General features: G+C 38.9%; 1 pseudogene; it reads left to right on the top strand.

The window, feature by feature from the left end:
- Positions 1-5,348: 5,348 nt before the first annotated feature.
- Positions 5,349-12,452, top strand: LOC143869943 (rust resistance kinase Lr10-like; annotated as a pseudogene).
- The last annotated feature ends 2,291 nt before the right edge of the window (positions 12,453-14,743 follow it).

The raw sequence follows: 14,743 nt of genomic DNA, 5'->3' as shown, positions 1-14,743 counted from the left end.
ATGTGGTAGAAGAAGTACCCTTGGAGGGTCGATCAAATCCAGAAGATGGTCCTCAAGTTCAAAGTGATGGGTTTTCAGCTACAAAAAGGGGTTACTAGTACCTAAGGGGGCCTTCTCAAGGGCAATAGAGGGGAGCTGCGCATGGTATTACAGAAGGGGTTATGGGCCCTCAAATGGCATAGAAGAAGTACCCTTCGAGGGCCCATCAAATCCAGAAGATGTTCCTCAAGTTCAAAGTCATGGGTTTTCAGCTACAAAAATGGGGTTACTAGTACCTAAGGGGGGCTTCTCAAGGGCAATAGAGGGGAGCTGCGCATGGTATTACAGAAGGGATTATGGGCCCTCAAATGGGGTAGAAGAAGTACCCTTGGAGGGCCCATCAAATCCAGAAGATGTTCCTCAAGTTCAAAGTCATGGGTTTTCAGCAACAAAAATGGGGTTACTAGTACCTAAGGGGGGGCTTCTCAAGGGCAGTAGAGGGGAGCTGCGCATGGTATTACAGAAGGGATTATGAGCCCTCAAATGGGGTAGAAGAAGTACCCTTGGAGGGTCCATCAAATCCAGAAGATGGTCCTCAAGTTCAAAGTGATGGGTTTTCAGCTACAAAAAGGGATTACTAGTACCTAAGGGGGGCTTCTCAAGGGCAATAGAGGGGAGCTGCGCATGGTATTACAGAAGGGATATGGGCCCTCAAATGGGGTAGAAGAAGTACCCTTCGAGGGCCCATCAAATCCAGAAGATGTTCCTCAAGTTCAAAGTCATGGGTTTTCAGCTACAAAAATGGGGTTACTAGTACCTAAGGGGGGGCTTCTCAAGGGCAGTAGAGGGGAGTTGCGCATGGTATTACAGAAGGGATTATGAGCCCTCAAATGGGGTAGAAGAAGTACCCTTGGAGGGTCCATCAAATCCAGAAGATGGTCCTCAAGTTCAAAGTGATGGGTTTTCAGCTACAAAAAGGGGTTACTAGTACCTAAGGGGGGGGGCAGTAGAGGGGAGCTGCGCATGGTATTACAGAAGGGATTATGGGCCCTCAAATAGGGTAGAAGAAGTACCCTTGGAGGGCCCATCAAATCCAGAAGATGTTCCTCAAGTTCAAAGTCATGGGTTTTCAGCTACAAAAATGGGGTTACTAGTACCTAAGGGGGGGCTTCTCAAGGGCACTAGAGGGGAGTTGCGCATGGTATTACAGAAGGGATTATGGGCCCTCAAATGGGGTTGAATAAGTCACCATGGAGGGCCCATCAAACTCAGGGGTTTTCAACTACATAAATGGGAATCCTAGATCGAAACTTGTGCAAAACAGGAGCTGATTCATGGGTTTATCTTGTGCATAAACAGAGGTAGGCTGCTCACTCTTCTTTCCCTATTTGCTTTTTCTTGCCTGGTTTAAGCTCGGAGAAAATGGTGGGAATGATGGCTGTAAATCTGTTCCGTTTTTGTTTCTCTAAAATCTGCAAATGCAGCTCCTTCATTATCCTCTAACAGGTTCTAAAAATAGGCAATGTTTAACGAACAGAGAGAGAGAGAGAGAGAGAGAGAGAGAGAGAGTGGGGTTTTAAAGTTTGATGAAATTAGAGATAAATAAGACCTGATCATTGCTAGAGGGCTAAAATGTTTGTATCAAAGCCAATAGAGGTGATAATTGTAGTATAATGAAAGCCTGATATTGAATGAGAAAGATCTCGAATTGCTCTAGGGAATAGAATTGCAGGTGCAACTGATGATGGAGTGCAGAAATAAAAGGGGCTGAAATTGAAGTTCTAAAAAATTAAGCTCTCAACAATAAATTCTTCATTCCAATTGGAGCATTGCCACGACCCACCTGGATATTTTCTTTGCCTATTTTGATAGAAGCGAACCATAGACTTGGCTTCCTCAATCTCAAATGACTTGAATTACCGTCATACTTCAAATCGTGATATTTCTCCTACACATTGAATCTGCTCTTTTCCTCTTTTCAAATCGCCACATGAGACTTCTAATATGAGTTGCAAGATGAAATCATTGCCATTTGTTTTACCCAATGCTCAATAGAGAGGATATTAAAAAAAAAAAAAACAGGGACCGAATCTCGTATGTCACTAACAAATCACAACATGAAAAATTCAACCCCTACACTCATCAAACTCATGTCTGTCTTGTTTTCGTAGGCACTTTCACATTTAACACCAAAGCTAAATGGGCTAGCATGAGTTTTGAATTACTAATAATAGCAATATCTTATGGACCACAACCGCCCTTTGCGCATTATCATATCACACTGCCAGAATTGCCTTAAATAAGATCTTTGGAAATTATTTCTTTCAGATAGTAAAGAAAATAATATGAAAGATAACAAGGGGGTGAAGGCAACAGACAAAGATATGTGATTGTATAAGAATGCCATCTGGAAACATGTACCCCAACTGTAAGAACGGTGTATTTGCCACAAATGGTATATTTTTTTTCTAAATATACACTCATCCCCTATTGTTAAAGCATCAATTTTCTTAATGTTAATCTTTATTTGTTAGTTTGAAGAATTTGATGCTCAAGATAAATGGATCTTAAGAAAGCTTTTATTCATGGAAAGTTCAAAAGCATAAATGCAACTAATTAGAGATTGATGTCATTCAGACGATGTTTGCACTTGAGATGAAGAAGTAGAAGACATATGAACTTGTTTTGATACCTTTTTTTCTTCAATGGTTGTTTTCTTTTGATAGCTAATGTGCCCAAAGAGTGGTTGCCCTCGTAGCATAGTTGAATGTTCCCCTTTTACACCTTCTTTTTTAATGCTTGTTTTCTTTTCATACCTAATGTGGCCTAAAGAATGGTTTCCCTCATAGTATAGTTGAATGTTCCCCTGTTACAGAATGTTTCGAAACTAAGATTTATGTTTAGTGATAACAATTACTTTCTAAGGTAAGATTAATAGCTCTTGGACAAAATTCTGTTCACACCGAAGACAAATCATGAGAAGGAACAAGAAGGAACAAGAAGGAAACTTGGTGACATGTTTTATTGTCTAAATTTTGTAGAAGATAAGATATTGCTAAGTCACAACTTTCATCAAACACTAAACAAGCAGAACTGTTGGAAACTTTAGTCATTTCAATTGATTCAATCCGACACTCATCACACTTCAAAAATTCTATATTTCAACCATTGAAATCCACAAATCCAAGCACAAATTAGCAGAAAAATGGTTACAAATCAAAGATTACCCATGAAAAAAAGTTCATGGTTACATAGGTGAAGAAAAAAAAAAAAAAACATGGCATGGCAATTAAGAGAGGGAGAGAGACGAAATATCTCACATTTTTTGAACCGTAACCGTTCATACGTGATTCACCTTCGTCGAGATCGCCGGAGAGATTGCCGTAGAGATCGCCGGAGGAGAGGACGAAAAAAAATAAAACAGAGACGAGAGGAGAGAAGAGGGAAAACTTAAATGTTTTTTTACTTTTCTAAGTCAAATCACTCTGTTTCTGCAGAGGGGCATTCTAGTCATTCGAATTTTCGTTAACCGGGTTTTGACCCCCTTCTGTGATTTTCAACAAATACTTGACCCCTGTGATATTATGTCATTTATTTGTCCCCCCTGTGTCAAATTTTCTAAAATCAACAATCAGAAAGCCATTGGTTTCTTCCCTACTTGGTCTAGAGAGGGGTCTTCAACTTGGGGATCCCTTACCCTTACCATTGTCGGAGTGGCTAGGGGTGGGAAAACAGTAGTGCTTGATTTAGGATCTTTCACCTACAATTTGCGGATGATTTTTTTTTTTTTTTAAATAATGATTATATTAAAAGATAACCGAGATGGTCCAAAGAAATACAAAGAGAGGAAAAGGAGATACAAGACTAATAAAAATACAATTAAGGCGGAAGATGATTGAACCACTGCAATTTACGGATGATACACTTAGGTTTTGTAAGGAATTAATGATTAAGATGGTCAACCTAAAAATTTAGCTGAGGTGGTACATTGGGAAGAAGTGTTCCATAACTGAGTTTAGCACACAAAGATAGGGTCGTTCTCTAAGCTGGTTTGCTAGGTTGCAAAGTGGTTTCCCCCTCATACCTAGGCCTACATTAGGTATTGGTATTTCTTCAACGACTTTGCAGGCTCTAATGGGGTAGAGAGGATGAAAAAGACGTTGGCAGCTTGTGGAAAATCAATGTTGATCTGACATATGACAGCTATTTTTGTTTGGTTAATCACTTGTAATCCTTGTTATGGACATAGGCATTACTTGTAAAACTAAATTGTTATGGTAATTACAGAAAAATTGGGTTTATGTATTTTAAACAATGCTAAAATTGTCATTTCAAACTAACTTGTTAGGCAACTTCTCAAAGGACATTTCGTTTGCTCCTCTCTTGGAGAAGTGCCACTTAGTATCTGAATTTATTTTATTCAATATGAGGTGGCACTTCTCTCCTGTAAAAGAGGGGCTGTAAAACAGGGTCTCCAAAATTGCCTAAACACTTCCTTCAAAATTAGAGATTTGCTAGGCAATTTCGCACGGCAGACTTTTGCGTGCTAGAACAGCTACATAGGCCCACTTTTCAACTAATTTTATCATATTCATTTCATTCATCTGAGTCGGTTGTTCTCTCATGCAAAAGCCCACCCCGAAATGGCTTTCCGGGAAATTGCCTAGCAAATCCCTCAAAACTAATTGCAAATTACTTTTTAGGGATTTGCTAGGGTCCATCACGAAAGGCATTACGAGGAACGTCTGTTGCATGAGAGAGCAGCCACCTCATGATTAGTGACAAAATCTGCTGGAAAGTGAGCCTATATGGCTGCTCTCTCATACAACAGACGTTCTGTGTAATGCCTTTTGCGATGTACCGTAGCAAATCCCTACTCTGTAAATACTAAATTTCTTAGATAATAAGCTATTTTCAGTTACTAGGTGACATACTTTTCAGACTATTGACTTGTTGGTGGCAATGAGTCCCCATAGGACGAAGGTGTCAAGAAGACCCCTTATCATCCATGGCACATAATATATAGTAGATTTAGGGAGATAATATTTTCACACACCCCCCACCCCACACGGGCATCACATGCACGCTCCCTTTTTAACTTGATTGACATGAAAAGTGGCCAACTTTATGTCGAATCACGTTTTAAGGGGAGCGTGCAAGTAATGCAGAGGGGTGAAAGTATCATCGCCCTAGATTTAATGCAGAAGAAAATCATCCCTACGAGGGTGATCAAAGGACATCTTTTATTGATTATTTTATCTATTTTGCCTCCGCTGCTACGCAACAAGGTAGTTCTAGGTTTTTTTTGGCCTACATCAAGAATTGTCAAAAACAAATTCTCACTCCCCTCTTTCTTCTATGCTCTGGTCATGAAGAGGAGATTCTTTTCACTTGTAGGGTTATCCTTTGTTCTTGCAATCTTCTTCTTCGTTCTAGGTGGTTGTAACACTGTGAAACCATATTGCCCACCTTCTTCCTGCGGAAATGTCAGGAGCATCTCCTACCCATTTCGCTTAAACAGCGATCCTCAAGGGTGTGGCGAAGCCCAATACCAGCTATATTGTGAAAGTAATAATCGAACCGTTTTGTATCTGAAGTCTAGTAAATACTACGTCGAGGACATATCCTACGAGAATCATGTAATCCGCATCGTCGATTCTGGTCTACAAAGAGGTGATTGCTCTACTCTTCCTCGTTCGTCATTGACTGTCTTTGACTTTGAATATGGCGATCCATATGTTTTTATTCTTGGTTGGAGTATGGTTATTAAATTTGTGGAATGTTCAGTTTTGATGAACAGTAGTTTGTATACAGCTACTGCTCCTTGCTTCAATGCCTCTAGTAAAAAATATATGTATGTTATCAGTGATGAGATGATGAAATGGTCTGATCTCCACAGCTCCTGCAAGCTTGTGCAGAAAATCTCTATCCAAACATTGCTTCAGGGATTTCAAAAGCATAATTATTCTAAGATTCATGATCTGTTGCTCATGGGTATTGAGCTCTCTTGGAAGGAAGCCTTATCATGTCGCGAATGCTTCGAAAAAGGGTCGAATTATTATTGTCTTGGATATCCCAAATATATTCAATATCCTGTGGGATTACAAATGGTAGCATTAAGACCTAATCAGAAAGGCGAAAAACCTTGCGGACCATCTCCTGGCCGATGTGAGTACTTGTTAGAGTAATTAGGTCAAGCAAGAGGTTGCTTGAAGCATTACACCCAAGGTATCTAATTTGGAATACCAAGTTTGTTGCCTCCAGCCCCTATATATATTAGATACACTAGGGTTTTAATAGGTTAGTGGGCTCTAGCCCAAATAGGCCCACTACACCGGTCCATTATCTTATTGGGCTTATATTAGAACGTACATGGGTTATATTATATACCCAACAATCTCCTCCTATGTTCTACATATAGCACAATCCAATAGATAGATAGTGTAATGTTCAAAACAAAATATTGAATCATCCACATCACCATATGGTCTATATCATAAAAGATCTGTAATCCAACTGAAAACACCAATCCTTTTATTAAAAAATAAGAGTTTTGGATATGTAACAAGCTAAACTCAACCAAAAGGTAGTTTCACATATAAGTGAACCCCACTGATCTTAGAGGAATTCATTCATGGGGAATGATTCTCTTCGAGATCCAAAATAAAGTTTCACAAACAAGTGAACTCTATACATACTGAAATGAAAGCCTAGTCTTCATGACTTTAGAAGATTTACTCATCAAGTAAGTCATCATCATCAAAGTCCAAATCAAGACAAGCTCCTCCTTTTTCGCCAATCCCTGTGAATTATCAAAATATGGATTTCATGAGAATGAATCCAATCAGTTGTGTAAAACATGAATTACACATGAAAGTATCTAGTTCTACTTTAAGAAGAACTTAGTACAATCCCATAATTCACGAAAGTATCTAGTTCTACCGTAAGAACATAGTACAATTTCTTAAATGGCTGAAAAAATATCAGTATCACTCTCACTAAAGGCATCATTGTCAAGTTTCAATAAAGAACAAGACCAAATAGTTTTTTTTTTTTTTTTTTGCAAAGAACCATTTCATGTTTCTTTTTGGAATGTTACAGTCATCTTATCCATATTTGAGTTAAGCTGTATCATCAAGTTTGGAATGTACAACATTTCCCAAAAAGGACATGTCATCAAATGTGGAATGACACACAACAACTGTAAACATCATCAAAACATATCAAGTGCCTATCTTGGCCAAAAATGGGAGATTCGAAGATTCAAAATAACATGGATGTAGGTTAAGTCCTGTCTATACAGACTTTAACCCCATCTCTCCCACAGTTTTGAATATTCAATCTTTGTTCAGTCCCTTTGCGAGACCTGCAGCCTATTATCCTTCGATTTCGTATCAATCAAAGTGATAATCCCGTGTTCTTGAGATAATTCAGCATATGGCATGTTTCAGCCTAAGATGTCTCCTCTTACCATTAAAGAGTGAGTTCTTCAAAACCATTGTTGAAGCTTGATTATCATAGAACACACATAAGGGAGTGGAGGAGCATTTGAGTTTGGCACTCTATTCAGGATGTGACTTGCAATCAACGCAATTTCTTCCCAAATGCATCCAGGCATGCTAGCTGACAATAACATGGAGTTTAACACTTAAGTTAACGTCCTATTCTTACACTCAGCTATGCCACATGATTGAGGCGAGTGAGGAGCAATAGTTTCAAGGATTACGCCTTAAAAGGTATAGAATTCCTTGAACCCTGTCAATGTGAATCCTCCTCCTCTATCACTCCTAAACTTACACTTGTCAATACTTAATTGACACACTTAATGGTATATTATGAGTGTTAATAATTTGGACCATTTTCTTATATTTCACATGTCATAATTGGTTGTATAACCACTTAGGATCATAACAGTAAACTAACCTTTCTAATAGTCTCATTAACTAAACTCAATCAATACATACCATTTAACAAATATGCACAATCAAAATAGTATGAGTTAACAACCAAAGTTACTCTACCATACAAACATAAAGTGCATACATCTTATAAATTAAACAGTTCACCTGAAGAAAGGGGCAAGTTCTCAGTACCAGTGTGAGTGACCTCCAGGTCTACTCCACTAGCCACTGTACCAGTTTCCTTTGCTTCGGTAACACCAATGATAAGTTTCTTTGGGTGACATACAGAACACGTGGCTCCTCTACCGAACCACCAATCTGAAGAAGTACTGGCCTTATCCTTGCCTAACATAGCAGGGTAACTTTTAGGCTCAGCCTTATCTACCAACATAGTAGCTCCCTTCTATAGTGTGTCAGATTTAACTAACTTAGGTAGCCTACAATCTGCAGCATAGTGATCATATCTCCCACAGTTGTAGCACTTACCCTTCTTTTTCTTAAAGACGGTCTTTTTGGCTTCCAATTTGGGGATATCACTCTTAGGTGACTTGGACTTCTGAGGAAATTTCTTGGGATATATCACCGTATTAGCAGCTGACTATTCCTGTCTAACCATCTCCAAGTTATTCCTAGCTTCGTTCTCATCTTTGATTCGAATGAACCGTTTGAGATCATCCAATCCCACTTGCAACTTCTTTCTATACATGTCAGTTTTGAAAGAGTGCCATCCATATGGGAACCTATAAATGATTGCACCCACAAGAAACGGATCACACACTACTATTTTCTCATTGGTCAATTTAGATCTCAAATTCTCTAAATCAGTTACTTGAAGAGCGATTTCCATGTTCTCTTGGAACTTGAAATCCATGAATTTGTCCACTAGGTGAGTCTTGGACAATTCCTCCTCCTTTCGGAATTGAGCATCTAAATTGTCCCAACTTTCTTTAGCAGTGTCAAATTTGTTATAAGTTTCTACAAGACGGTCTGACAGACAGTTCAATAAGTAGTCTTTGCAGAGATCCTCATCTCGAATCCATTGAGATTCCTCAACACTTTCAATCGTATCAGTAAAGGTACTCAAGACGGTATAATAAATATTTAAGTATTTCAAACTGAATTGAGTCTTTCGCTTCCAGGAATAAAATTCTGAGCCTCCAAATAATTGAAGTTTGACCATCTCAAGGGGAATTGCAGTCTTTTCCATTTTATTTTCATATTAAAAACACAAATTGGAAAGAGAGCATCTGATTTGTGAATCGTGAAAGCCAAAGCCAAGTACTGCAAACCAAATCCAATACCCGTGAACCCGAGATATCCAATATAAACCCAGTAGCAAGAGATAACCACCAAGGTAATACCCGAGGCGAGGACAAACCAGCCAAGGCGAATACCCAAACCCAATAATAATTAGGATTTACAGGGGGTGAGCCAAAAACAAAGAACCAAAGCCACGAACCGACGGCTCAACAACCAAAGCTATGAGTCAAATCGAGGAACCAAAGCCAAGAACCAAGTCGTTCCTCCCACAATAATTTTCCTCCAAAGTGTCGGCCTCCACCAATAAGCAGTTTTAGGTCACCAGAACTTGCAGCCACAAGCAGGGATTTAGACACCAAATTAATTTTGACCCAAATCAACAGATACTCGAGATGTCTCCTCCACTAATTGAAAGATGAGAGCTCAATTTTTCCGTTTGAACCCCCATTGCCGTGAGAACCTCCAAAGAGATGTGTGAGAGAGGGGTGCTGATATCAATTAGATTGGAGAGGGTTTCACCTTTTCACTCTTGTGAAGAGAGAGAGTCACCACCGCTTCCAAACAACTGATGTGGAGAGGAAACCCACTACTAAAACCCCAAATCGAAATCTGTGGGTGAGAAGCCAAAATCGTGTCTGGTGATAAAAATCCCCAAACCAAAATTGGATTTGCAGATGTTGATGGAGGAGGGGAAATATCCACGTGCTTGCTGTATATGAAGAAAGGACTTCCTGTCCTCATTGGTGAATAGCCTAGATGGAAAAATTACCCAAGCGAGACAAATGGAAAAATTACCCAAGCGAGAGAACCCGATGGAATAAACCCATATCATTGGATGAATCCAATCTGCCCAAACGATAGATAGAGGCAGACGTCCTCTTTTTGGGGATAATTCCTTCTTCAATTGGTGGAAAAACAAAACGAGTGAGATAGGCAGACAACTAGGGTTGCCGTATTTCCAAGCAAGAGAGACGTAGAAAATTAGGGTTTTCTTTTTGCTGCTTCAAGATTGTTAGAGTAATTAGGTCAAGCAAGAGGTTGCTTGAAGCATTACACCCAAGGTATCTAATTTGGAATACCAAGTTTGTTGCCTCCAGCCCCTATATATATTAGATACACTAGGGTTTTAATAGGTTAGTGGGCTCTAGCCCAAATAGGCCCACTACACCGGTCCATTATCTTATTGGGCTTATATTAGAACATACATGTGTTATATTATATACCCAACAGTACTCAATCAAAACTTCAACTCATCTGAGGTGTTCATGTTTTTCGATACAATCAGACCAAACTGTACTGTGTTGAACTTGGATCTGTACTCTTTTCTTTTAAACCGTCCATCCATATTCCATCACTGCCACACTTATACTTAAGAGGAGAAATTTTGGTGCCCAAGCATGAAGCCCCGTGCAGTGATGACTGTACTTTAAAGAATGGTTTTAAATTTGGACTGAATCCGAAATTTCGGTCAAGATCGAAAACCGAAATGACCTGAAATTTCGATAAAATGTCTTATTTTTTTACCGAATTTGGGCATTTCGGCCCAAAGAAATCAAATTTCGTGTCTTTTTACCTGATTTCGGCCAATGTCGAAATTGTTAGCGAAACCGAAATTTAAATCAATGCTTTGAAGTACTGCCCCTTGATATCTGATACAACAACAGCCTCTTAAAAACTGTGCTGTTGTTGGATCAAACATGGCTGTGCTGATTTCAGTTCCCTTTTTTAAATGCTAACTTCTTAGATCATATGCTATTTTCATGTATTTCCTGACAAATACTTTGCAGAATAGAGACTAAATTCCCAAAAAGAAAAATCCCAACAGGCAAACAGCCAGGCCCCACATGAATGGTGCCATATTATTTTCCATAGTAAATTGGATTTTAGAGTTGATTTTAACTATCAGAACAAAGATAGAATTCAGGTATAATTATAACTTCAGTGTGCTGCATCTAACAAAATACTGTTTGCTTTGGATGATGCAGGTGTCATTGAAGACATACTTGTAACAATATATGTGTTGCTGTTGATGGCTACCACATGTAAGATTTTTTTTTTCCTGATCATATGTAAGATCACTTGACAATTTAAATTGCGATTAGCACCATGCTGTTATTATCAAATCTAATACATAGTCTGGATACAGATGTTTTGCCAGTAAGAACATTAATTGGGGTATTCTGCTTGGCTATCTTCTTGGTCTATAAACTACGAAAGAGACATATATGGATGGATGCCACAGTTGAAGAGTTCTTGAGTAAGTATTGATATCAAACGCCAACAAGGTACTCTTATTCGGATATTAAGAAGATGACCCAAGGTTTCAAGGAGAAACTAGGCCAAGGATGCTTCGGCTCCGTCTTTAGAGGAAAGCTCCGAAGTGGGCGTCTGGTGGCCGTAAAGGTGTTGGCCACATCGAAAGGTAATGGGCAAGACTTCATCAACGAAGTTGCTACCATCAGAAGAATTCATCACGTCAATGTCGTTCGACTCGTCGGATTCTGCTCTAAGGGTTAAAAAAGGGCTCTTATTTATGACTTTATGGCTAATGGGTCTCTAGAAGAGTACATTTTTCCTGAACAAGGAGGCATCACCACTTTGAGTTGGGAGAAGACGTACCAGATAGCATTAGGAATAGCACGAGGGATCGAGTATCTTCATCGAAGTTGTGACATGAAAGTTCTGCATTTTGATATCAAACCTCACAACATCCTTCTTGATGAGAATTTTATCCCGAAAGTTTCAGATTTTGGACTGGCTAAGTTTTATTCGACAGAAGAGAGCATTGTGTCTGTCACAGCTGTAAGAGGAACCCTAGGATATATGGCCCTTGAACTATTTTATAAAAATATTGGGGGTGTATCCTACAAGTCTGATGTCTATAGTTTTGGGATGCTTCTTTTGGAAATGGCAGGGAGGAGGAGGAATGTGAACGCGACGGCGGTGAACTCAAGCGAAATTTACTTCCCATTGTGGATTTATGACCAGGTTAATCAAGGAGGAGATATGGGATTAGGGAATGCTATGGAGGATGAAAAAGAAATCGCTAAGAAGTTGATTATAGTCGCGCTATGGTGCATACAAATGAAGCCTTCAGATCGTCCTTCGATGGGCAAAGTGTTGGAGATGCTAGTGGGAAGTGTGGAGCTTCTACGGATTCCACCCAAGCCTTTTCTATCTTCTCCACAACATGTGGCTAATGAAAATGATGCAACACAAATGGATAGCATCCGATCGTCAACTGATTCTGAAGAGGCTTCTGTTTCACAAAATCATGCAGAATCAAATCTCTTGTATGTGATGGTAGATTAGTAATAGATTGCTCGTAATAAGAACATGTAAATACATGGGTAATGCTTGGAATGAATACTGCATGTATGTTATGGTAAATGACACTTGTTGTATACAATACTTGTAATGGACCTCCATCATATTTTGTATGCTATCCCAATAATATATGTCTGGCTACAAAGTCAGCGCAAATTAGATCAATTCTAACAATCAATAATTGGGTCCCACCAAGAGGGCACATAGACTGTCATGAGGTGACCCACATGGTCTTAGTCCCATGCCAAATAGAAATTCCATGTCTTAAGATTAAGCTTTAGAAAAATCAACTGTCTAGCTTTTCTTAGCAAAACCCTAGATAGGGCTTGATGGATCAGAGGGATGGTATCATAAAATCAGCAATCAGAAACCCATTGGTTTCTTCCTTAGATGGTCTAGAGAGGGGTCTTCAACATGGGGATCCCTTACCCTTTCCATTGTCGGAGTGGCTCTTAGTAGGTTTATAGGGGTGGCAAAACAACCTGACCCGAGTTGCATCCCTGCTCCCACTCTCCCTCATTGGGTATGCTAATATTCCAAAGAAAAGAAAAGAAAAAAATCATGGTAGCCAAACGTTCCCTGAGTGCAATTATCAAAACATGGTAGTGCCAATATCAGTAGCCTAGCTTCTATCAACGACCAAAAAGATGATCACCCCTATTGTTACCCCTTCCCATGTAAAGTAGTGGTCATAAATAGTAATCAGCACACTAATTTAGGGCTAAGAGATCAAACGGCTATGATCATTCAATCAAGGTGGGGCCCGCCATAAATAAAGTTGGATTATCTTTTCAGAATTTTCCCCGAAGCAGTAGCACTAGTAATAAGATCCAACCGTTCAAATGGACGGCCAGATTTATAATGCTGTCATTCTCTCTCTCTATATAAACTTCTCATTGTTCCCATTTCTCAATCCATCTTCTCTTGCGGTCTTGCCTTCATTTTTTCCTCTCTTCTTTGATCCTTCTTCAAAGTGCAGTGATATGTATACAGGTTATTTTGGTGTATATGTCTTATCTTTTATCTATATATATCTATATTATGCTTGTTTGTTTTCTTGGATGTGAGACCACAGAGGCTGAGATGAGAGGGTAGGTCATTATAGCTTGGGCGTGCGGTTATCAATCTTTAGCTCTCATCATAGATTTCAGTTGCAGAGGAGTGAATTAAAGAGACCCATATGGAGATTTTTCTTCTATGCTGTTCTCTCTGGCTGTAATGACCTCTCTCCCATCTCTCCCTTTTCCTCCCATCCATTTATTTTTTGTGTTTTATTTTTTTTGTACATATATAGTATAGTATAAAGGTTTTGATTATATCCATGTTAACTTACCAACTTCTCCTAAAGCTTTAGCGGTTGGAGAAAGGCGTTATTTATCTTTTGTACTTTAACAATCTATATAAATGATCAATACATTGAAACAAAGGTGTATAAGATTATATCTGTGTTCTGCACCCACCATGTGCATATAGATGGTCGAATTTGGATCTGAGCAATAGATGTTTATGTGGACTGTTATGTTTATTTGGTCAGTGTGATTTTTTATCTATATATCTATGCTTGCTTGTTTTGTTGGATGCGAGTTGACATAGATTCAGGTGAGAGAGTAGGTCATTATAGCTCGGGTGTGCGGTTATCAATCGTCGCATTTCCTTGTCTCTTATCGTGGATTTCAGTTGCAGAGGAGTTCATGAAAGAGACCCAGATGGAGATTTTTCTTCTATGCTGCACTCATTAACAAAACCCTTTAGTGAATAAGATCGGTAAGATCTGATATATTTAGTTGTTATGTTAGATTAGAATGCCTATTTAAATTAGGATAATCTTTATTTGGCTATTTCTATTCATATCATAAGGTCTTGCTATGTTTTTCATTATGTGCTTTATATTAGCATATGTTATTGTTAATGGAAACCATTGAAGAAACTTGTTTGTGAAAGTGTCTTGTGCACAGAGGAGGATTGATCCTTCCCTCGAAGTGGATCAAGAGGCTAATCTTCCCTCTAAGAAGATCAAACATGTTACGAACTGATTTGGGTTCGTAACATATTATATCCATTCTCTCTGTCCATTATGCCATACTGATTTGGGTTCGTAACATATTATATCCATTCTCTTTGCCCATTATGCCATATAGACCATCAAACTTGGATCTTGGCAATAGATGTTTATGTGAACTGTTATTTATGGTTTTGCTGGTTCTTCAAGGTGTTAGCTAGATCAAATGGTTATGTTCATTTGATCAGTGTGAATTTTTTTTCATTGTGTATCTATG

This window comes from Tasmannia lanceolata, unplaced genomic scaffold, assembly GCF_043159265.1.
Source record: "Tasmannia lanceolata isolate RefF3 unplaced genomic scaffold, GAP_Taslan_0.1 ptg000003l, whole genome shotgun sequence".
NCBI classification, from domain to species: domain Eukaryota; kingdom Viridiplantae; phylum Streptophyta; class Magnoliopsida; order Canellales; family Winteraceae; genus Tasmannia; species Tasmannia lanceolata.
This window is presented reverse-complemented; position numbering and strand designations above follow the sequence as displayed.